The 25170-nt window shown below is 42.0% G+C and overlaps 2 long non-coding RNA genes across 2 annotated transcripts; one reads left to right on the forward strand and one right to left on the reverse strand.

Annotated features, from left to right (window-relative positions):
• Positions 1-1064: 1064 nt before the first annotated feature.
• Positions 1065-18222, reverse strand: LOC103176222. The gene is made up of 3 exons (XR_487575.2): positions 18176-18222; positions 1251-1294; positions 1065-1151 (listed from the first exon to the last, which is right to left on the reverse strand). It is a non-coding gene; the product is annotated as an uncharacterized LOC103176222 (long non-coding RNA).
• Positions 3814-10651, forward strand: LOC103176221. The gene is made up of 3 exons (XR_487574.2): positions 3814-3941; positions 6642-6822; positions 10399-10651. It is a non-coding gene; the product is annotated as an uncharacterized LOC103176221 (long non-coding RNA).
• Positions 18223-25170: the final 6948 nt, after the last annotated feature.

Raw genomic sequence — 25170 nt, forward strand, 5'->3', positions numbered from 1 at the left:
AGACGGTGAAAAGCAAGCCTCTGCGGGAAATTATTGCTTTTGTATTGCTGGGCTAGAGGAAAGGGGGCTGTTGTTTGTGCAAAGTATTGAATAGCCCTCCAGTCTCAATATTGATTTCAATGATTTCAGACTATAACACCTCAACTTCAACCTCTGTCCTCTACCCCATTTTCTCCTTTGTCTTCCTTGCTCTGCCTCCCCACTCTCTGTTAACCCTTAAAACCACTCCTCCCCAACATGCTCCAGTTCTGATGAAGGGTTATGGACCCGGCACGTTGACTCACTCTCCTTTCTCATAATTTAGATAATTATTTGGGGAGGACAAGTTTGCAGGGCTATGGGGAGAGAGTAGGAGAATGGAATTGATTTGGATAGCTCTTTTCAAAGAGTCAGCACAGACACGATGGGCCGAATGGTCTTATTCTGTACTGTATAATTCTATGATTCTCCACAGATGCTGCCTGACCTGCTGATTGTTCTTAGCGACCAGTTTTTGATTTGAATAATGGTGTTTGGGGAATGGATAATCTTGAATTCACAAAGATTTACAAAAAATGAACAGGGTAGAATCGGGCTACTTGGCCTAACCAGTCTATATCAGTGTTTATCTTCCAAGGAGGCATCACCCATTCCTTATTCCTTCCGATACTCTTCTATCCCTGTCTCCCTCACATGAATGCCTCTACACTGTCTGATTCACTGTGCGATTCAACCAACAAGTTCTACAATCTCACTATCCTTTGATGAAATAGTTACTCCTACACCAACAAATTACATTGGGGGTAGTAATCTCAATTTTTTAAAAATTGGTCACTCAATCCACGACTGTTTGTGGGACACTGCTGTGAAGAATTGGCTGCTGCATTTAACTCACAAAATATACAGTCAACTCACTTTATAGTATATTCTCTGAAGCACTTTGAAACGTCTCAATGACGTGAAAAGGTGCTATATCAAATGCAAGGAATATCATTATTGTTATTGTTAGAAACTTTAAGTGTTGCAATGGAACACATGATAAGCATGGTCTACTCACAAAGTGAAGTTTCATGGGCTAGATGCTTTTTCTCATTCCATTCTTTCTTATGTTGCTCTGTACCTCACCGATATGATTTTTTTCAATTCCTGTGCTAGCCATCCTTGTGATTTCTCTGTGTAATAATGATAAATTAGTATCAAACAATGCAGAATTAAAGGAAGTTTTGCCTTCTGTACTTTTGCCCTTAGTGTATTAATGTTATTCTACTCACATGTTTGACCTTGGTTCTTCCATCCACGGAATCTGCTTCTTCGACTGTTAAGAGTGAAAAATGAAAATCGAGGGGTGAACGTTTATATTGCATATTACTCAAATTGATTTTAACTACTAAATTTACATAACTCAAAAATCAGTGTTGCATAGGAAATCCAATTATTGACATGGTAACCAACTGCTAAATTAGGAGGTTGCCAAGTTATTGATGTTTTGTAAATTTCTTAGCACTCTTCATACAGATCATCCTTATGAATCAGAGGATGGAAGATTGAATCCCTGTTCACATTGTTTGAAACCTTGGAATGAAAATTGCATTGTCGCACATAATTATCACAGCGAATGCATTATGAAATGCCACAAAAGTTACCACCTTAGTTAGTGTTGAAAAGTGTAAAAAATGTCCCTAAAATTAGTTTTATTTTGCTTCCACCTGATGAGTGTAAGTATCACTCCACTACACATGTTTACTAAGGTCTCTGAAATATCAGATTTCTATCCTTTTTGATAGTGTCAAGTTGATTTAAAATACTTTTTTTCAGCAATAACAATGGTGAAACAGTTTGGGATGCTGAATATGTTCAACTATGATAATTAAAAGTTTTCTCTAAGGACAAACTCTTTCAGCCTTTAATTAATGATGCATTGACCTTAAAACATGTGTTATTGGATTTTAAAAATAAATTCTGCTTTCTCAATTGTGCTTGCAGATTCAAGAGATCATAAAATTCAATATTCCCTTTACATTTTCAAGTTAAATGGAACTTAACCCCACTGGTGAAACTCATATTAATCTATGTAATTATTATGAATGGGTGGCGTTTTTTTGTATTTTTATATACCTCTAGTCAAAGCACTCCATTTACTTGTTTAGATCACTTGCCATGCTATATTTTTGCTTGCAGGGTTGTATGAATAAATAATGTCAACATCAGGGATTGTTATCTGAAGTTTCAGCTTCAACCCTGAATGATCGAAAGTTCAACTCTGATTTCAACTCAAGTCTTTTAAATTGGGTTGTCTCTTCAAATTTCAAATCCATATAATTAGAAACTCTGGAGGCAATTCTCTGATTGCTGGTTACTTTCCTAACCTTGGAGGTGTGAGCCCATAATAGCATTTCCCTATTATAAGATCACAATGCCAAGGTTAATAAATGTATCAACAGTAGCACCAGAACAGAGAAATTATAGCATGAAAGGAGACATTTCAGCCCATCAACCCAATGTTGGTGCTGGCACCCCCACTATACTTTAATGATTTGTTCTTTTCCCATACCCTACTGATTCATTTATAGAATCAGTGAAGAATAAAATAGGTTTTACTGAAAGTATTTTTTACCCACCCCCTTCAACAATTAACGATTTCATCTCAGATTAAAATGCTGGATGTTGGTTATTTGCATTCACAGTTCATATGCAAATTCTGAAACTGTAAAGTATTTTTTGACTGAGTGAGATGTGATGCAACACAGGACATGAGAGCCTGGGAGAGTGTGATTTGTGAGCATGCAGGTTATCATGTGGGAGAGGCATGTAAGGGACCATTCTTCTTGCAGTAGTTGAGTGAGAGGTTGTGTGTGTGTTGGGGTGGTGTTGGAAGTTGGGGGTCTGTCTGCTCTAAGTGTTCAAAAAACTCTAACTGCACACAAAGATGTCAATAATTCAGCTCAATACAGAATTGCTTGGACTTACAAACCATTCTTTGACCAGGAGCCTACTATGACAGAACCCTCATAATTACTTTATATACCTTATTCTTCAAAAAATTACAGAAAAATAAATAATAATCCTTGCATTTGTTAAAGCGCTTCATTACGTCTTCGAGACATCTTAAAGTGCTTCACAGCATATACTGTAAAATGAATTGACTGTATATTTTGTGGTTAAAAAAATTATGGCTCTCTGAGTTAGCATATAATTGTTTGATCAATGGGATCTGTGATTATTAATAATAATCTTTGCATTTGGTTTTGTGCCCATCACATCAGGAGGACATCCCAAAACATTTCACAGAATTTACTATGAAGTGTAGTGACTGTTTATTTGTTGGCAAATGCGGCCGCCCAATTGCGCAGAGCAATGTCCCGGAAACAACCAGTGACCATTTTTACTTGGGGGCATCATTGACAAGGATACCCTCACAGAACTCCTTTCTCTTTTCAAAAAGAACCATTTTTAGTGTCCATCTGAGCTGGCAGACAGCTTAATCTCTCATTCAAAGGATAAGAACATAAGAACATTAGAATTAGGAGCAGGAGTAGGCCATTCGGCCCCTCGAGCCTGCCCCGCCATTCGATAAGATCATGGCTGATCTTCAGACCTAACTCTAATTACCTGCCCTATCCCCACATCCCCTAATGCCTCTATTTTTAAAAAATCTATCAGTCTCAGCCTTGAAGGCACCTGAGACAATACAAGACACTCCTAACACATAAGTGTCAGCTTAGACTATGTGAGTTCAAGTGCTGATGTGAAGCTTGAACCCGTAACTTTATGACCCAGAGTGCTACTGCTGAACCAAGTGTTTGAACGACTGAGACAGGTTTCCTCTTTGACCCGGTTGGATAGTCTCTGTCCAGTAACAAGTGGGATTAAGCCAAGAACAAATTCTGATCTTTATTTGACAAGAAAAAGAGAGAAAGAACTGGTGGGACTTGTGGCTCTTTAATATTGTTAAACATTAACTGGTAAGTGGGCTCGGATTTAATGGCACATATTAAGCATGTGCTTAGCTTCTCTTTGGTTCTACTGAATGATGCAGTGAGAATGATGCAGAGCAATCAGTATAGCTCCAGGCTGTTAGTTCACATTAGCGACTGTAGGCACCATTTCAAACTAGTGCCTGTAATATAGCGACAATACAAAAAAAAGGAAAGAAATCCTATTGTTTTAAAGGTAATCCACACAGGGAAACACATAACCTCTGACACATTAAGAAATGCTACACTCAAATCAAAAAGGCTGCAGTAGAAAACTTGATCGTGTCAATTTAATAACTTCCATCTTTTCCATCTTTGCCCTGACTGAAAAGTCATGTCACCTTCTTAAAATAAAATTTACAAAAGTTTAAATTATTAATAACAAAATTATCCCTGAATTTGAGTATGTAGTTCCTTACCACATTGTTAAAATGTCTCAAAGCGTTTCATAGGATATTATGAAGTGAGTATGTATTTTGTAAGCAAATTAAACTGACAATTTGTACACAGCAATGTCCCACAAACAGTTGTAAAGTGCACCATCATTTTTTGTCTGGGGTATTATTGTTGGTCAGAACATTGGGCGAAACTCCTTTCTCTTTACGAATAGTGCCATGGGATATTTAATGCCCACCAGAACAGGCGCAGATGATGCCTCCAGCAATTCAGGTGCTATCTATGGCACTGCACTGGAGCATCAATCTAGACAGTAAATTCAAAATTGTTTCTGAAGATTCCTTGAGTGAGAAAAGGCATTTATCATTCTGTTCAGCTGCTTGCCCCAAAAGCTAAAATAAAGAAAATTTGTAGCAATTTATTCAAAAAGGGTATGTGTGAACCAGAACAGAACTAACATGTATAACCGTATCCATGCTGCATTACCAGTATTACTGTTGTTAAAAATAGCCAACGATCCAGAAAGCTGATATCTGATGACATTCAGTTATGTCTGTCAAGTAAATCTGAAACTGCATGGTCAGTGCTCAAGGTAGCAATTTAAAACCTATGCAAGGCTAATAAGGTAAGGGGATATTTTTGGATAATCAAGGTCGGTTGTTGAACTCTCGATTGTTAAATAAATAATAAATCAAATCATTAAAACAGTCTTGCTTGAAAATCAATAGGAGCAATTCAATAATACGGTACTTGAATTTTCTACAGCACCTTTTCACATTGAAATAATAATAACGAAATGGGTTAAAAGGCTTCACACACTGAATTGCTTGAAGAGTACAGCAATAATAACTTGAATGCATACAGCATCAATCGCATAAAGCAGGATGGTACAACCTTTTGGCTACCGAGGGCTGGATGCCCTATTTGAGAAAGGTTCGTGGGCTGCGTTTGCAATATTTTTGTGTTTCCCTTCTAGAAGCACAAGCAACATTTACATAGCGCCTTTTTCACATTAGAAGGTCATCTCAAAGTACTCAACACTGAGAGTGAGGCACTTGAGCTTGGGGTGGGAGCCCACTTGCTTGTCAGGGTGCCCTTCCCTCAGCTCAGAAGGGGCTTGCTAACAGACTGCAACAACGGCTGGCATTATCTCCACTCTCCGTGCTGCATCCTCCCGGCTCCCTGCGCTGCTGTGAAAGGACAGTTCGTCGGGGGGGGGAGAAAAGGAAGTTGGAAATGGTCTCACGCCAGATAAAATCATCCGTCAGGCCTGGTGCGGCCCGTGGGCCGCCTGTTGGACCACCCTGACATAAAGCAACATCCGAAGAGGAAGGGCATAGGTCAAGAAATGGAGTTTGAATGTGTATGGGTAAAGTGGTTAAAAAGACAGTTTAGGAGAACCTTGAAAGCCGAGAGAGCCAGACTGTAGTGATTACTCTTACATAGACAAAAAATATGCTTAATCTGCACAAGGAATAGCTCACAAATAGCAGTGAATAATTATGTTTAAACCTTGCCAGCTCTGGTGAACCTTAGACTCAGCTTGGCTTGAGCAATTTGTAGCATTCTTGTTTCTGGGTATTTTACGTGTTTTCAAAGTCCACATTAGATCTTGAGCTCACAGACGAGGTTAACACTGCAATAATAATGATGCTTGCATTTGTCAACGTGCTTCACAGGGAATTGCTATGAAATATAGTGACTGCTATATTGGTGAATTCCAAAGAAAGAACAAAATTCAATCTTTGTACAATTTTCTTACATGTTAAACAGAAAAAAGTTAGCCACTTTGAAAAAAATTGCACTTTGCTTTTTCCTTATAATAAAGCAGTTCATATCTGACTGAAATCTGAGAAAAAGGCACACTATAATCTGGGACTTTCCTCAGACTTCATGTAGCATCCACAGCCAACAGTTTGGGAGGGTAATGACAGCTTATTGAAGTGCCATTAAATCGAGCACTGTTCTTGTTTTCATACACAGGGGTCTACTTGGTTCCAATTACATCGGAATCAGTAAGCAGGGAGAAATTTAAAGGGAGAAATAGGTAGGAATCACCTAAACAGGATGAACGCCTTGCAATCACTGACTGACTGTGAACAAACCACAGCCTGATTCTTTTAAACAGATGCTAATGACTCCAATAAACATCTGGGAAAGTATACAATAAACATGTTGTTGTTGGTTTGGATTTTTTTTAAACCAAGGTCATTCAAAAAAGCATTCATTCCCTTAAGAGATCTGACCTGCATTCATTTATATGTAATTCTTCAATTTGTTTTACCTCCATAGTAATCTCCTTGTGCGCAAACCCTTGAATCCACGTGAGTGGATGGATGTCAATGCTGTTATACTAGCAGCTGAAAATGCAAAGCTGAAGTACATCTTGAAGCATCACTTGTGATATTTTCCTCCCCTGTGGTCAGCTTGGTGGACACCTCATTTCTGTTTAGTGGTGTGTTAGACAGCCTTGGTAAGAGCAGCAACTCGCTACCTATAAGAATAATAATCCTTGCATTTGATATAGTGCCTTATCACATCTTCGAGACGTCTCAAATTGCTTCACTGTAAAGTGAATTGATTGTATATTTTGTGGCCGAAATTAAAACACCGAATGTGAATGCTATCCTGAAATTGAATTCCAGGTACTTCATTCAGGTTATGCTCCAATGCCCCTACATATTATGTTTTGGGGTGACTGTGGCTTGATATTCTGTGCTCTGTATAGGAAAAGTGCAGTTGGTTGTTAGTAATTTGAGGAGTGAATTGACAGGTTAAGTAAATTCACATGACAAATTTCTGTGGGCAGTTGATTGGAGTCCTGTAGATTAGTGGTGAAAGCACTTGCCTTGCAAGTGAGAGGACCTGGGTTACATTCCCGGGCAGGGCAAAACCTTCAGTAAGTTACCTTACTCCAATATATCTACATCAATATGCTATGCTGTGTGTTTTCTCTTTCTACCTCTCAAATGTTGACTACTCATTTGTGTGCCCATTTGTCTGATCGACTCAATGCATTCTAATTACTGTATCTACTGCATAATGGAATTTCAACCCCTATATGTATGAAAAATGTGATATGTGATGTGTTAAACAGTACTCTGTATAATTATCACCAGTGGTAATTACCTCATCCCCCCAAAAAAAGTACTGGTCAAACCAGGTCAATAATTATGAAATGCTCCACATCCCCCACCCATCATTAGTGAGCAAGCTTTAGGCATGTTGCCCTGTTCTCTGGACCACTACGTAGTAGTATCTTTGCCTTGCCCCAGCCTTAAACCTTGAACGCAATCATCACTTTTCACAGTGGTTTTGGCTGAAACCAGTCAGGTGCCGTTGGTCACCATTGTGGTTCATGGCAGAGGATTATAACATTTGAGTGTCACTTTAATGGGATATTTGTCTAACTCAGCTTGAGTTAAGCCATTTGATGAATCAGAATGCTGCTGCTATCTAATGTATACATTTCAGGAGAGCCATATTATTGTACTTGTATTATTTCTTCCTAATATTTTGCCTGCGGCTTCCTGTTGTTGCTAGGAGGTTACACCTGAGAAATCCAGTGCTTTCAACTGCTCATATTCATGCCCCAAATATTGCACTTTATCCAGCAACAGAGTGAACAGTTGACAAGCAACAACTGCCTGGTTGATGGTGAGTTCAAAGAACAGCCAAAGGTGGAATTCAAACTTACAATCCCTTGGTTTAAACAAAATGCAAAATACTGCAGATGCTGGAAATCTGAAACAAAAACAGAAGTCGCTGGGAACTCTCAGCAGGTCAGGTAGCATCTATGGAGAAAGGAAAGTGAGTCAAGGTTTCAGGTCCACAACCCTTCATTAGTTCTGCTGATTTCCCAGCAACTTCTGTTTTTGTTTCACAATCCCTTGGGGTGAGGAGGCCTTTCCCTTGTAGCTGCTTTACCTTGAAACCCTCTCAAAAATATCTCTTTGATGGTGCGTTTGATCAACATCCTCAAATTTCTCTTCTTTCTTCCCTGCTCAGTAAAGCCAGTCACCTTCGGGAAACATTTCAAGGCTATCATTCCACGCAAAAAGCGACATGCAAGTGCAAGTTGTTCTAAACTCTTACTGTCAAAGCTACTGAACATGGGCATTGGGATCATTAAAGTTATGTTATCTATAAAATAAAAAGATAGGTATTTTGGAGGGCATTTGCAATCTACTTTTTTGTTTAAAAAAAAGGAGAAAGTTGAGGTGAAAAGTTTGGTGCAAAAGCCTGGGTAAAACATTTTGCATTGATTTATGTTCCTGGTCACCCTAAAGGTACTCAGTAAACATGACAAAGATTTTCACAGTTTAACTCCAAGCATCTCCTTCACTCTCACATCATTGGCAACAGATGTGTGATTCTGGTGCTAAATATCATACTTGGGCACCAGCAGTAATAATAATCATACAATAATAATTCTTGCATTTGTTATAACAATAAATAATCCTTGAATTTGATATAGCGCATTATCATGTGATTGAGACGTCTCAAAGCGCTTCACAGAATATATTGCAAAGTGCACTGACTGTGTATTTTGCGGATAATGTAGCTTTAATCTTCCTAGCTTTAATCCGTTTCTAACCCATATTGTAGCTGACCTGGGACAGGTTTTATGGGATAGGGTAGAGGGAGCTTTATGCTGGGTCTAACCTATACTGTAACTAACCTGGGCATTAAATGGAGAATGAGCCTCGAGTTCTGTGTTCTGATTTCTAGTCACTGCCCTACTCCCCGGTCTCTCCACTGAGCTTCTGTCAATTACAGTCGAAAGTGTAGCTGGTCAATTGCAAATTCGTTGGTGTCTAGAAACTCATCAATCATTCCACGTATCCCTTCAGCCAATAAACTCATATTGTTATAGAAGTGTATCTTGTCATTGAGATGTCTCAAAGAGCTTCACAGAATATACTGTAAAGTGAATTGACTGTATATTTTGTGGGTGAAATGCGGCAGCAAATTGCGCACAGCAGTGTCCCACAAACAGTCGTGAGTTATTAATAAGGGATTATTACCCTGAGAAAGTGATCCGCCAATCGACTAACACCCGGGAAACAGAGGCATCTGGAATAAGGAAACTTGTCTAAGGTTTCGCCCAGTCCAGGAAACAAACTTGCATTCTCTCGCTTGCGAGGTGGGTGCTCTAACTAATACGTCCTGAAGTGTGTTATGTACCTACAGTGCTGTTCAGAGGCTGCCTGTACACTACTACTATCACAGGGTTCATCTGTGAATGATCAATCGCTGCGTCAATCAGCTGTATTGATTCTGCATTCCAGAAGCCAAAGTAACCGAATAAACAGCTTCATAAAATGACATGGAGTGCGCAGTACAGAAACAGACCATTCAACTCAACTCATCCATGCTGGTGTTTGTACGCTACATGAGCATCCACTCCTCTTCATCCATCTATTTCCTTCTCCCTCATATTGTAAGCAATTCCAGAATTCTAAGTTGCTTGATTTGATAGCTGACTATGTACACTGATGCATGAAGGCCAAGGACAATGGAAAACGAGGGAAATGATATTTATGGAACAAAGCTTTCTTCAGCATAATTGTGGGCAGACAAAGATGTTTGAAACAAGTTGTTGGAATTTTGATAAAGGTGAAAAGATGTTGACAACTATGGATATAATAATAATTCCTGCATTTGATAGAATGCTTTTTCATGTCTTCTAGACGTCTCAAAGCGCTTCACAGAATAAACTGTAAAGTGAATTGACTGTATATTTGTGAGCGAAACACGGCTGCCAATTTCGCACAGCAATGTCCCACAAACAGTCGTGGATTCAAGTGACCAATTTGATAATTTTTTTATTGTTAAGTATTATTATCAGGGATGTGGAGTAAGGAAGCTTACCCAAAGTTTTGCCCTGCTGGGAATCAAAGCCAGTTCTCTCGCTTGTGAGGCGAGTGGTCTAACTACTGAGCTATAGGATATCAGAGAAGGGGTTATTCTGTCTGACTCAAAATATGTTTTTAATAAAGCTAAATTCCAGATATGTTTACAAGATTGATGTGTATGTCTTTGCAAGGTATTATTGTAAGGATAATTCTCAACAAAGGGGAAGAGCTGAGCTTAAAGAGAAGAGCTGAGTTTTGGGAACGGAGCAGCTATTCACAATGATCTCGAGGAAAGAGATAAACTACAATCAACATGGATCGATGCAACGTCGATTGCTCCATCAAAGCCACTATATTGAGCCGATTAACCCACTGCAGTGAACTTTACTAACCTGTTAGTTTGCTTACTAATCTGTCGTAAGAATTAATTTGATTACTAACCGTCGTAAGAATGAACTTGATTACTAACCCGTTGTATGAATTTATTTGATTTGATGAAATATATAATTTTGATTATTTATAACCTTGCTAATCTTTCATTAAATTTTACTACTTAAAAGGAAATTCCTGTCAGCTCATACTTCACCGCAGTGTCATGAATTTAAATACCCCTTAGACTATGCATTGAGTTTCCTCTAAAATAAATTGATGAATTGGATAATTGGCATTTTGGGGAAGAAAATGCCTCATTACTAAAATATCTGAGAGTTTATTGTGTAAAACCCTGATATTAAAGATCCCTAACTATCCTTCAAATTGAATTTTGTAAAATTCCTTAATTTTGTATGTAAAGGCCTGATCATCTCTCTAGTACCATGTATTCACTGGTGGTACTGCTGATGCCAATGCAAAAAACAAATTACTGTTTGGTTAATAAGCTGTAAATTTGTGAAGTTTATCTCAAATTGACAATAAAAGTATTCAGCAATAGAGTTTAACTTCAAAGCACCCCATTGCACACCGAGAAACACAAAGTCAAAAGAATCAGGCAGCTTTAACCAATCCTCGTACCTGAGAAGTCAGCAGCTCAAACAGCTGCCTCTGATTTATCAGTTGTACCTCCAAGGAACCAAAATGCAAGGATTGTAATAATCATCTGATGCAGCTGCAAGTACTTTATCAGAGAGCTTTGAGATTAAGGTGCATTCCGGGTACAAGGGAAGATAATGTCCTTGATTTCTCTCAGCGCGCTGCATTAGGAATATAATACTTGCTTTGGATGTAAAATTTATGAAGATTAAATCAACAGGAGAGAAATATCATTAACATCCTCTGCACTGGTAAACCATGATATAGCGTCTGCCAGCTACAGCATCCCTGAAGGATTAGTATAGAATGAAGATGCAAGACAATGAATTCTCCAGCAAGGATTTTTTGTGATTAGTGAAACAGAAACCTCTATGGCTGTGGTTATTCAATTTCAAGATCCTACATTAGTTTTTAAATCTCTTCATGCCCTGGCACCTCCATACCTCTCAGACCTGCTTACTCCCAGCCCACTGCCTCTGCTCGACTGGCCTCCGTTCTGCATGTGCCTCGTGCCCTCTGTTCCACCATTGGTGGCCGTGTTTTCAGACATTGTGCCCCGAAACTCTGGAACACTCTTCCTCTATCCCTCTGCCTTGCCCCTTCCTTCCCCATCTTCAGATCGCGCCTGAAGGCCTTCCTCTTCGTCCGTGCCTATGGTCAACTGCACGCTCTCCACTCCCCCGGCTCGGTGTCAGCCTCCACCACTGTCAAGGGCTCTGGGATGCTATGCTGCGTGAGGGCTGCTATATAAATACAAGTTGTTGCTGTATAGAGGAAGCTTGTATTGAACCAAAAAACAGCATAATTCAAAAGGGAACTAGATAAGCGCCTGCGTTATAAAACCATTAAAGGTTATTGGAAAATAATTAGAAACATGAATAGTTGGAAATAGGCTACTTAAAAGAAAATGGTAGTGCAATAATAGGCCATATAGCCTCCTCTGTGCTGAAATTTCTGTATTTATGTTTCTTCAGTTGAACAACTTCACATAGTTTGTGATGTGGTTTCCTTTCATTTGCAATCTGCTTCCTCTTTATCATTATTAGCAATGTATTCTCAATGACTACTGCACAAAAAAAGATTGTGGTCAGTTATGCCTCTGACAACAGTCCAAGTCAAGTTGCTTCTGAATTCCTGTTATTGTAAAATGTTCCATATACTAGAATGTTGAATGCACTATTATAAGTCTGTATCATCAAAGAGATCTCACCTTACTGGCACATAACAATTATCCCTGTTAGATTTCCCTTTTAAATGTCAGGCTGGTTCAGTTGGTAGGATTTTTGCATCTGGGTCAGAAAGTTGTGGGTTCAAGCTCCACATCAGGACTTTGAACACAGCATCTAGGCAGACACTCCAGTGCAGTGCTGGGGGTGCTGTTTATCGGATGAGATATTAAACAAAGTCTGTTCAGGTGGATTTTACTACAACAAATAACAACAACTTGCATTTATATAGTGCCGCTCATGCAGGTTAGCTTCCCAGAGTGCTTAACAGGAGCAGAGCACGATGCTGAGCTGGTGGGAGAGGGAAGGTGACCGCAGGTACGGTCAGATAGGAAGGTCTTCAGGCGCAACATGAAGATGGGGAAAGATCCTATGGCACTATTCAAAAAGTGAAGGGAGTTTCTCCCTGTATGCTGACCAATAGTCCTCCAAAGAATATTGGTCAGCACATAGATTAATTCACTTCATGGCTGTTCGTGGGACACTGCTGTGCGCTAACAAGGGTTTCTGTTACCTACTTGCTATGAATTGTGTCACTACTGTTTGGTTATGTTGTAATTTAATATTTCTAAAATGTCAAAACTTCTTGCTCTGACAGTGCATCACTGACATTCAGGAGCACAAGTTGTTGTGAGGCAATTACTCTACCTCATCCCAACAAACACACTCCTGAACATCACTATTAGAGCATTCCTTGCCCATCAGCTGTTGTTAACCTTGTTGAGAAGTGTGAATGGACATTGATTACTGCAGTGTTCCTACTGAAAGAAACACATTCATTGCAGAAATAAATTTCTATTGACACATCCCCAAAAAAGTGCATTTTACACAGATGTTATTGATTTGCTAATTTGCTTTCACCACTGACATATTTAAAAAAGCAAGGATTATTATTATACTTCTAGGTAGAAATTTCTCTTTCTTCTGCTTGTCCAGTTGGGACCACCCTACCCATTAAGGACAAGATTAACAGGAGCCGAGTGGGAGAAATCCTGGCCCCAGACAGACCTGCTCCTCCTAGTGTTGTTGATGACTAGGCCAGCTGATCTGTCATTAACAGTGCTTTGGAGTACTGCAAACCCACCTGGCTCGGGGGCCAGACTCCTAACATTGCTGGAGAGAATTGACTCGATTCTGATATTCTAGTGGGGTTGACTTCACCTTGGAAACAGCTCAACCCCAAAGAGTCATCACTTACCTCAAGCACAATAGACAAATTGGACAAAAGCCAATTTCTTTTAATAAATGGTGATGCATTATGCCTATGCAAGATAAATTGATTGATAACGAGACATCACGCAGTGAAATTTTACTAATTTGTAAAGGTTACCACCATCAGCGGCCGTGCTTTCAGTCGTTGCCTACCTGAAGCTCTGGAATTCTCTTCCTCAATCCTTCCGCCTTGCTCTCTCCCTCCCCACTTTCAAGTCCCGCCTAAAGACTTTCCTTTTTGACCGTGATTACGGTCACCTCCACACTCCCTCTTCCCCTGACTCAGGGTCAGACTCTACCATTGTCAAGTGGTCTGGAACCCTACCCTACATGAAGGCCACTGTATAAATGCAAGTTGTTGTTGTTACTCACTGTGTGCACTTAGAATGGGATTTCCATATTCCAAATGCATGCTGGTACAATAGATAACTTTAGCAGCATAATTTCATCCCCCACCTTCCCCACTGTCGGCTTCAAGCTCACTCAAGTAATTCAGGTATGCAATAGATCATGTTCAGAATCATCAAGCTTCCTTATTCTGCCCAAATAATCTTACCCTATGATAAGAATATTCCTCGCATTTGTAATTTTGCCTCATCACATTGTCAAGATGTCTCAAAGCGCTTCACAGGATTTTACTGAAATGTGTAGTGACTGTGAATTTGTAGGCAAAGGAACATTCCTCACTGCACGTGGGGGATCATTTTATAGATTCACTAATATGTTTGTGTAGCATGTATGAATCAGATAACCAATGCAATAAAAATGGTCAGTTTTATACAGTAGAGTCAAACCTACTGGGAACTTTGTTAACCTTGATCAGTCTAATTTTATTTAGTACCCTTATAGCTGGCAGAGAAAGAAGACCTCATTCTGTCAATCCAGGAAAGCGTCAGAGAATGTTACAGCACAGAAACAGACCACTTGGCCCATGAATGCTGCACTGCTGTTTCCTCTTCACATGAACCATCTAATTTAAATTCCGGCAGGGCAAAATGTTGGGCAAGCAGTAAGCAGTGACCCAGTTGTTAGTCGACTGGCGGATTGCTTTTCCAGGGGTAATAATTCCTTCCAAAAAAAAAAAATTGCCACTCAATCCACGACTGTTTGTGGGACACTGCTCTGCGCAATTGGTTGCCGTGTTTCAGCCATAAAATACAGTCAATTCACTTTACAGTATATTCTGTGAAGTGCTTTGAGACTCTCAAAAATGTGATGGGGTGCTATATGAAATGCAAGGATTATTATTATTCATAAATCCATTTGCCTATTCACACCTGAACCCCTTTAATATTTATTTTTTCAATCATCCAAACATCAGAATGGATTGGTTGAGTCAAGTGACCTGTTTCCATGTTCACATTTTTCTGTGTAAATTCACTTCTAAACTAAATTTATGCGTTCTGGCTCATAAATGGTTCTGACAGATCCCACGCAAATGTTAAAATAACAAAGGAAAAATAACCTTTTTCACAAGATCACTTTGGACAAAGAAGGCCCGTCAAAGAAACAGGGGTAGGCCATTCAGCCCTTCGAACCTGTTTTGCCATTCTATAAGATTATGACTGATCTGTACCTCAACTCCAATTTGGCTCATCTGATCTCAAACTTCCAGAACAACTACTGCACTATACCTCCATCAATTGCCCTTTACAACTCTAAACCTATATCCTCTTGTTCTACTGTCTTGATGCATCTTAATGTATTCATGTGATTTTACTTCTGTATCCCCATTTGAAATTGTGCTTACCTCTATGAGGTCCTCTCTGAGTCACCTCCTCCTAAGATTGAAGAGGCCTAGTTTGTCTAATCATTGCTCATAGTTTAGCTCAAAGTTCACAAGGGCAAGAACCATCCACAAGATGGAGGGAATAGCCACAGAGCAGGGGTCATGTTATTTTGCTGTGTAGGATTTAGGAATGAGGGTAGTTTCCACCTGGGTCAGGATTTACTTTAGTCATTCAGCATTTCAGAACATCTACAATTTGGCAAGTTGAAATTTCCGTTTTAACTTTGAAGTTATTTACCTGCTGTTCTTGAAACAATTCGAGAAAAATAGCTTCCAAATTAAAATGGCATTTAAGAGTTTTGTCTAAGATAAAGGTACATCTAGACCCAGGTGCAAATTGAGTTGGGTCACTGGAGATTCTGAATTCAAGTGGAATTTGGGGAGTTTGTAAAAGGATGATGGAATCAAAAAAGCAGCATGTCCTTTTGAAATGGGAAATCCAACATAGGATAATTTTGCATACTTTCGTCCCAGACTTTTGACTGTTCATCACTCACTCTCAGTGGAGTGATATATGCCTTAGAATAAAAGCTTCACCTGGAAAGGTGAGAAGCTGCTAGGTGATTTTGATTCAGTACTGCAAATTATATTGTCAAGGATTTTAGCAATGTCACACCTAAATATCAGCCATCGAGTAAATTTTGCTCTACCGTATTAGAATGGACGTGTTGCATTTTAAAGGTTAACCCACTTAAACACAAAAATGCTAAGAGCAATGTATTTCTATTTCAGGATTAGTTGGAAACATTTGACAGGTGAGCAATTATAGATAACAGCCTTTTTTGTCTGGAACAATATCCTTGCTCTTCACAAAAAAAATCTTTATCCCATTTTGTAAATGCACTGCATGACATGTCACGGAGACCAAATGGATTGGGGAGATTCACGATGTGATTCCGTTTGCTGATGATTTGGCAGGAGCGTGCTAAAATATTCCTTGCAGAATCATTTTAACTTTCCTGTTTTTCAAGTCGTCTGTACTGTTCCAACGCTTGATTATTGGCTGATACTGGGCGAGGATCAGCTTAGCATCGTTTGATTATCACACTGTGGTTCTCTAAGCACACTGAGCTCCTACCCCTGGTGGAGGGTGCTACATAAGTGCAAGTTGTTGTTGTTGAATCATTTGACAACAATCACCAGCTAGACTCACTCACAAAGAAAAGCCACTTTAATGAAACACCATTGGATCAGGATTAGAAAACACCAAGGGCAATCTTCCAGTTAATACTTTGCCCAATCCTGCTAGGCAAGGACATCTTATTCTTTATTTGTCAGTAAATTTAGTGGCCTTGGTCGCGACGACGTGATTATGTGCTGTAGCAAATCCAATTATTATTAATAGCCATCTAGAATTGAAGGTTTGTGAATTAATACCTAACCTGCAATAATGGGGGACGATAATAAATAATAATAATAATCCTTGTATTTGATGTAGTGCCTTATCATGTCATTGAGGCATCTCAACGCACTTCACAGGCTATAATGGAAAGTGAATCGAATGTATATTTTGTAGGCGAAATGCCCTCAGACAAGTATTCTGAGGGTATCTTTTGTTGAGTCAAAATGAAAATGCAAGGTTCCAGCATTAAACACGTATGAGGGGATAATACTAATATTAGCATTTGTAAGCAATTGTGACTTTCGCATAAGATAAGTAATTAATTGCTGTATTTCTATAGCAAGCACTTATGGTGATATATTTCCTCATGAAACAAATGATCCCAGTCATCCATGCCTTTCTCCACATATTTACAATCGTAACATACATCAAAGCAGCTGGAATGTTGCTGCCTACTGATATTGGAATCAAAGTATAAAGCGGTCACCTTAATAGTCAATAAGGGTGGAATTTGCCTTCCCCTTATAACAAAACAAATCTCATTCCCACTGCACTTGGGGCATCAATCCCAGACTCTGGTTGCCAGCATACACTGGGGGAAGTCTGAGATATTTAGTAGGAAATTTGATTTGATTGATAATAATTATCATATTGAATCTGTTATCAAGAAACACAAATTCCCTTCAATCTTTACAAATCAATAAAATAGATACAAGACAGCCAGGAGCAACTCAAGAAGGGAGCTCAAGGGGAACTCCTTGTTATATAGATGGTTGTCCGTTGTGTGTCTCTGCAAAGCAACTAACTGGGGAAGAAAAAAAGAGGTCTTGTGTCACATCACAGCTGTTCACTTTACTGGGTTCAGACCAGGTTCCCTGAATAGGCTTTTGTGGCTAATGTTAAGGAGGAGGAACTCAGCTAAGGTTCTTGCTCCTGGTGGCTCTGCTAGAGATGTTTGTTTGTAGTCGGACATTGTGCAAAGATAGGATTAATTTTATTAATGTCTTTCAGGTCTCAAACGCTAGTGACATTCATTGCCCAGGCAAACGCTCGTGACATTCATTGCCCAGGCAAACGCTCGTGACATTCATTGCGCAAGCACTCACATGAAGAACAGCAACTTGACCGATGTTCTGGAGTACTCTCACTATTCATAGAAGCCTAAACTAGTATGAGTCAGGTGATTAAGGCATAAATGTGAGTAGGAAGTAAAGACACGGCTGTGCACAATTGGCTGCCGTGATTCTTCCACAATATATACAGTCAATTCACTTGACAGTATATTTTGTGAATTACTTTGAGTTGTTTCAAAGATATGATAATAAATTAAATGCTATATGAAATACAAGTATTATTATTAAAAAACTCACATTCTTTTTTTTCAACAGCTGCCTTGCTGCCTAACATCTATATGCCAAGGCTGTAGAAAAAGAAACAGGTGAGGGTTACAAAGAACAATTTGTGAACAGAAAGCAGAAAGTATTTCTTTACCCAGAGGGTATTTAACAACTGAATAGCTTACCAAGAAGGATGGTTGAGGCCAGAATATTGGACACATTGGAGAAGCAGCTTGTTACTGTAATGGGAGGACAGAAGGGAGAATATTCTGGAAAGATAAAATGCAATAGGGCAAACACAATTCTTCCCACTCAACTCCTGTTAATCCCGCAACCCAAAGTCTTAACAGTTAGGGTGGTCCTAGCTGCAGTTTGGAAAACCTACTAGACAGCGCTCTCAAGCTAGGCAAGCTATGGGGTTTTAGCTGGTTAAACCCCAGCAGTGCCCCAACACAACCTATGGGATTCTACAAAACAAGGTTTTCAAATATGTCCAAAACTCCAACCAGCAGCAAATACCTGGCCATATTATTTGCTGACAATAGCCCCAAGTCTCCCTGTCTCTAAGTGTTATAGCAAATACAGCAAACTGGTTTGAACATTAAAATCAGAAGTCTTGACTCTAGCTCACCCACGCCTAATACTCTCTGGAATTAGGGAAGCGGGATGTATCATTCCAGGGAGAGAGTGCATCCCTCCAGGGAAATCTCCATGTGTAGGTGACATACCTGCAGATCTCTCAGTCTGGTTTGGATACTTTTAAGCATGGAGATGGATTTCTGCATACGTCAAGTACCCGAATGACCAAAACAAAGTGGGCCAAAGAATCTTCTTCACCTTGTGATCTTGTGATTTATTACAACAGGATTGCTAGGACTATATGGTCCAAGCAAATTCTACAATGTGCTTAGCATGGGCTGACAGAAGAAATGGTCCAAGTGACCACCTTAATGATAAAGCTTGCCCAGAAAAGACTAACCAATTCTGATGGAACATTATTATAATAAGATCCTCTGTAAGAGACTCTGGGTATTGATCTTCCCTGGTGTCTCAAGTTACAGCAGAATAAATTACTCACTTACACATTACATGAAGGACTGCACTGACCTTCAGAAAAATACTTTGGTTGTTTGGATTTCATTTTGTGACCTCATTTTTGAATCTTCATTCCCTAAGTATGGTATATATCCCTAATCATCCAATTGCAAAGTACCTATCTTATAATACACCCTGTTTGTAGTAATCAAGTTGTAAAAGCAATGTTGCTCTTCTGCCATCAACATGAAAGACACTTTCAGACAGGTCAATAATCTAATACTTCACTGGAGACTTAGATAGCTATGAAAATAACTGACCTACATACAGCAAACTGAAATAAATACTGCTGTGTGTAACTGGCTACCGTGTTTCTCCAACAAAATATACAGTGAATTCACTTTACAGTGTATCCTGTGAAGAGCTTTGAGACATCTCAATGATGTGATAATGCACTACATCAAATGCAAGGATTATTATTATTTTTTATTAACTAAGTCAGAACTTAACACTCGTCTTCACAAAAGCAAACACGACACCCATTGAATACTGCATGTTAATGACAAAATGTGTCACTGCACAAGTTTTAAAAAGAAGCTAACTGATGGCAATACAATCTTCTACTTCTCTTGCCAACTTGCCTCCATAACTGAAATCTCCAGGAATAGGTGGGCAGAGAGCATTGCTCCGGGAATTGAGTGTGCACACCACTGTGGAACTCACAGTAATTTGGTTTCAATAATTTTTCACATGGTAATGGGTTTCAGCATGGCATGGGTTTCAGACACCCAGCTGACCAACACAAAACAAAATTTTAATCGAAATGCACATCCCAAAATGTGGGAAATTTGCAAATATACCTGCACATTGGGTATCAATCAATCCACACTGCACGAGGATCAACATTGAACATCGACTATGTTCTTAAAGTTGGTGAGAATCGATTTTTATTTTGTCTGATTTCCTTCAGATATCAACAATTATTCTTTGTTAATTAATTTCGGAATAAATGGCCACTTTCCACATCTCATACTGCGTGCCACACACATACAGCCACACGTAGACACACACGCACACACACTGCCACACACACAGACACACACTGCCACACACACACACAAACAGCCACACACACAGCAACACACACTGCCTGCCTCTCACACACATACACGCACTGCCAGACACACGCACTGCCACATACACACTGCCACATCGCCACAGGGCCACATACACAGACACACACACAAACAGTCACACACACACACACAGCCACACACACGCACAGCCACACACACACACTCACCCACATTGCGACACACACAGTGCGACACACAAACTGCGACATGGCCAAGGCCCACACACACACACACACAGCCACACAGACACAAACAGCCACAGAGCCGCACAGAGCCACACACACGCAGCCATACAAAGAGCCACACACAGCCACACACAGAGCCACAAACACACACACACACACACACAGAGCCACACGTAGCCACAGCTGCACACACACATACACAGCCACACACACACACACACAATCACATGCACACACAGCCAAACACACAGCCAGACACACACAGCCCTACACATACACACAGAGCCACACACACGCAAAGCCACGCACACACAGCCTCACGCACACAGAGCCACACACACGCACACAGCCACACACACAGAGCCACTGCCACATACACACAAACACAGCCACACACACAGACAGCCACACACACACAGCCACACACACACAGCCTCACTCACACAGAGCACACACACACACACACAGAGCCACACACACGCACACAGCCACACACACAGAGCCACTGCCACATACACACGAACACAGCCACACACACAGACAGCCACACACAAACAGCCACATAGAGCCACTGCAACACACACACAAACACAGCCACACACACAGACAGCCACACACACACAGCCACATAGAGCCACTGCCACACACACACACACACAAAGCCACACACAAACACACACACAGAGCCACAGCCACACACACACACACACATGGCGACAGACAAAAAAAACACAGCTACAGCCACACACACACACACACACACACACACAGCCACACACACACAGAGAGAGCCACAGCCACACAAGCCACACACACCACAGCTACACACACACACACAGCCACAGCCACACACATACAGAAGCACTGCCACACACAGCCACCCACACACACAGCCACACATACACACACAGTCACACACACAGCCACACACACACACACACAGAGCCACACACACATTGAGCCACTGCCACACACACACACAAACAGAGCCACTGCCACACACACACATACACACACACATACAGCCACACACACACAGCCCCACACACACAGCCACACACAGCCACACAAACACAGAGCCACTGCCACATGCAAACAGCCACACACACAAACACAAAGCCACACAAACACACAGAGCCACAACCATACACAGAGCCACAGCCACACACACACACACACAGAGCCACACACACAGAGCCACACGTAGCCACAGCTGCACACACACATACACAGCCACACACACACACACACAATCACATGCACACACAGCCAAACACACAGCCAGACACACACAGCCCTACACATACACACAGAGCCACACACACGCAAAGCCACGCACACACAGCCTCACGCACACAGAGCCACACACACACACACACACACAGAGCCACACACACGCACACAGCCACACACACAGAGCCACTGCCACATACACACGAACACAGCCACACACACAGACAGCCACACACACACAGCCACATAGAGCCACTGCAACACACACACAAACACAGCCACACACACAGACAGCCACACACACACAGCCACATAGAGCCACTGCCACACACACACACACACAAAGCCACACACAAACACACACACAGAGCCACAGCCACACACACACACATGGCGACAGACAAAAAAAACACAGCTACAGCCACACACACACACACACACACACACACACAGCCACACACACACACAGAGAGCCACAGCCACACAAACCACAGCTACACACACACACACAGCCAGACACACACAGCCACACACACACAGAGAGAGCCACAGCCACACAAGCCACACACACCACAGCTACACACACACACACAGCCACAGCCACACACATACAGAAGCACTGCCACACACAGCCACCCACACACACAGCCACACATACACACACACAGTCACACACACACACACAGCCACACACACACACACACACAGAGCCACACACACACACACACAGAGCCACACACACATTGAGCCACTGCCACACACACACACAGAGCCACTGCCACACAGAGCCACTGCCACACACACACATACACACACACATACAGCCACACACACACAGCCCCACACATACAGCCACACATACACACAGCCACACACAGCCACTGTGGCACACACACACACACAGCCACACACACAGCCACACAAACACAGAGCCACTGCCACATGCAAACAGCCACACACACAAACACAAAGCCACACAAACAAACACACAGAGCCACAACCATACACAGAGCCACAGCCACACACACACACAAACAGCCACACAGACACAGACAGAGCCACAGCCACACACACACAGACAGCCACACATACACATAGCCACAGACACACAACACCCCCCCACACACACACACATGGCCACATACGTACACATCCACACACAGCCACACACACACACAGCACCACACACACACAGCACCACACACACGCAGCCACACACACACACAGCCACACACATGCACACAACCACACACATACATACACAGCCATATACACACACACACCCATACGCGCACACACACCCACACGCGCACACAGCCACATACACGCACAGCCACACACGCACAGCCGCTAATACCATTTGCTGCATACTGTGCAAGTGTGCTTTGCACAAGATGTGTATTGACACCTCTCATGCAAACCGCACAGGTAATGATGTATCAATGCAAAGGAAGTATCAATCAGTCCCGTGCAGGTTGCAGGAACTGACATCTGCAGTGACCTGTTGAATGCTAGACAACCATTTTGGCTTTCTCTATGCTGACAAGCGTTTCAACATTTTGCTAGCACGGGATGAAGGGGTAACGGAGTGGGCCAGAGAGTTTATGATCTAGCTCCCGGCCCATCTCCGATCTCCCATTTCTGTCCAAGGTCCTTGAGAGAGCCGTTGCCTCCTAGATTCGCTCTTTCCACTCCCTCCAATCGGGTTTCCGTGCTGCCCACTGCACGGAAACTGCTTTGGTCAAGGTCACAAATGACATCCTGACCATGTGTAACCACGGCTCCCTCTGCCTCCTCGTCCTCCTCGACCTCTCCGCTGCTTTTGACACTGTGGACCACTCAATCCTCCTCCACCGCCTCTCGTCCAACCTCAACCTTCAAGGCTCTGTCCTTGACTGGTTCAGGTCCTACCTTTCACACTGTCTCCACTTTGTCGCAGCAAACAGCTTCTCCAGCCCTCGCACTGTCTCGTGTGGTGTTCCTCAGGGCTCTGTCGTTGGACCATTCCTCTTCACCCTCTACATGCTCCCCCTTGGTGACATCATCCGCAGACATGGGGTTAATTTCCACATTTTACGGAAGACACCCAACTCTACCTCTCTGCCTCCACCCTGAACTCCAGGACTACTGTCTTTCCTGACAGACTGCCTGTCTGACATCAAATCCTGGACGAGGGACAACTTTCTCCAACTCAACGTCAGTAAGACCGAGGCCTTCCTGATTGGCTCGCGCCAGCGCCTCCGCACCTCAGGCGCTGGCAGCATCAGCCTCCATGGCTGCACACTCAACCTCACTAAGCCGGTCAGGAATCTGGGTGTCTTATTTGACCCTGAACTGTCCTTTCGCCGCCACATCCACGTCATGACTTGCACTGCCTACCACCACCTCCGTAAGATTGCCAGACTCCGCCACTGCCCCCACCCCTCAGGCTGCCGAAACCCACAAACACGCATTCGTCACCTCAAGACTCAATTATGGAAACTTGCGCTTCATCGGCCTTCCCAACTCTTCCCTCACAAGCTGCAGATCATCCAAAACTCTGCAGGTCGTGTATTGTCGCGCACCAGGCTCTGTGACCCCATCACTCCCACCCTCGCCCAACTCCACTGGCTCCCCATCCCTCAGAGGATTGAATTCAGGATCCTCGTCCTCACTTTCAAGACCCTCCATGGCCTTGCCACCTCCTACCTCTATGATCTGCTGACTCCCTACGAGGCTGCCCGCTCCCTCCGCTCAGCGGGCTCTGGTCTGCTCCATGTCTCCCGCCCGACCTGCTTTACCATCGGTGGCCGGGCTTTCAGCTTCTCTGCCCCCACACTCTGGAACTCCATCCCACATTTCCTTCGCCTCGCTTCCTCCCTTGCCTCCTTCAAGGCCGGTCTCAAGACTCTCCGCTTCAATCTTGCCTTTGGTCGCCCTCCCACCTTTCTGCCTTCCCTCATTCCTATCCCACCCCTCCCTCATGCTCGGGTCCTGACCACTGACCGTCCAGCGCCTTGGGACATCCTCCTGACGTGAAAGGCGCTCTATAAATGTAATGTTGTTTGATATTTTTAATAAATTAGTGGTGGGATTCAATGAACCTGCATTGTAGTACAACATTACAATTATAATAATAATACTTACACTTGATATAGTGCTTTTCCTGCAGGAAGCATGTCCCAAAGCATTTCATAGAATATACTGTAAAGTGCAGTGTGTCTTGTGGGTGAATGTGGCAAGCAAGTTGCACATAGCAATGTCCCTCAAATAGCCCTGAAGTGAGTTAACAATTTTATTTGGGGGATTGTTGGCCAGGTCACCACAAGAAGCTGCCTTCTCTTTCCAAATAGTACCATGGGATCTTTTTGACATTCACCTGAACAGGCAGACAGGGTCTCGGTTTAACGTCTCATCCTTCTGAAAGATAGCACCTCCAACATTGCAGCACCCTCCCAGC

This window comes from Callorhinchus milii, unplaced genomic scaffold (genome assembly GCF_018977255.1).
Source record: "Callorhinchus milii isolate IMCB2004 unplaced genomic scaffold, IMCB_Cmil_1.0 Scaffold2, whole genome shotgun sequence".
Lineage (NCBI taxonomy): Eukaryota > Metazoa > Chordata > Chondrichthyes > Chimaeriformes > Callorhinchidae > Callorhinchus > Callorhinchus milii.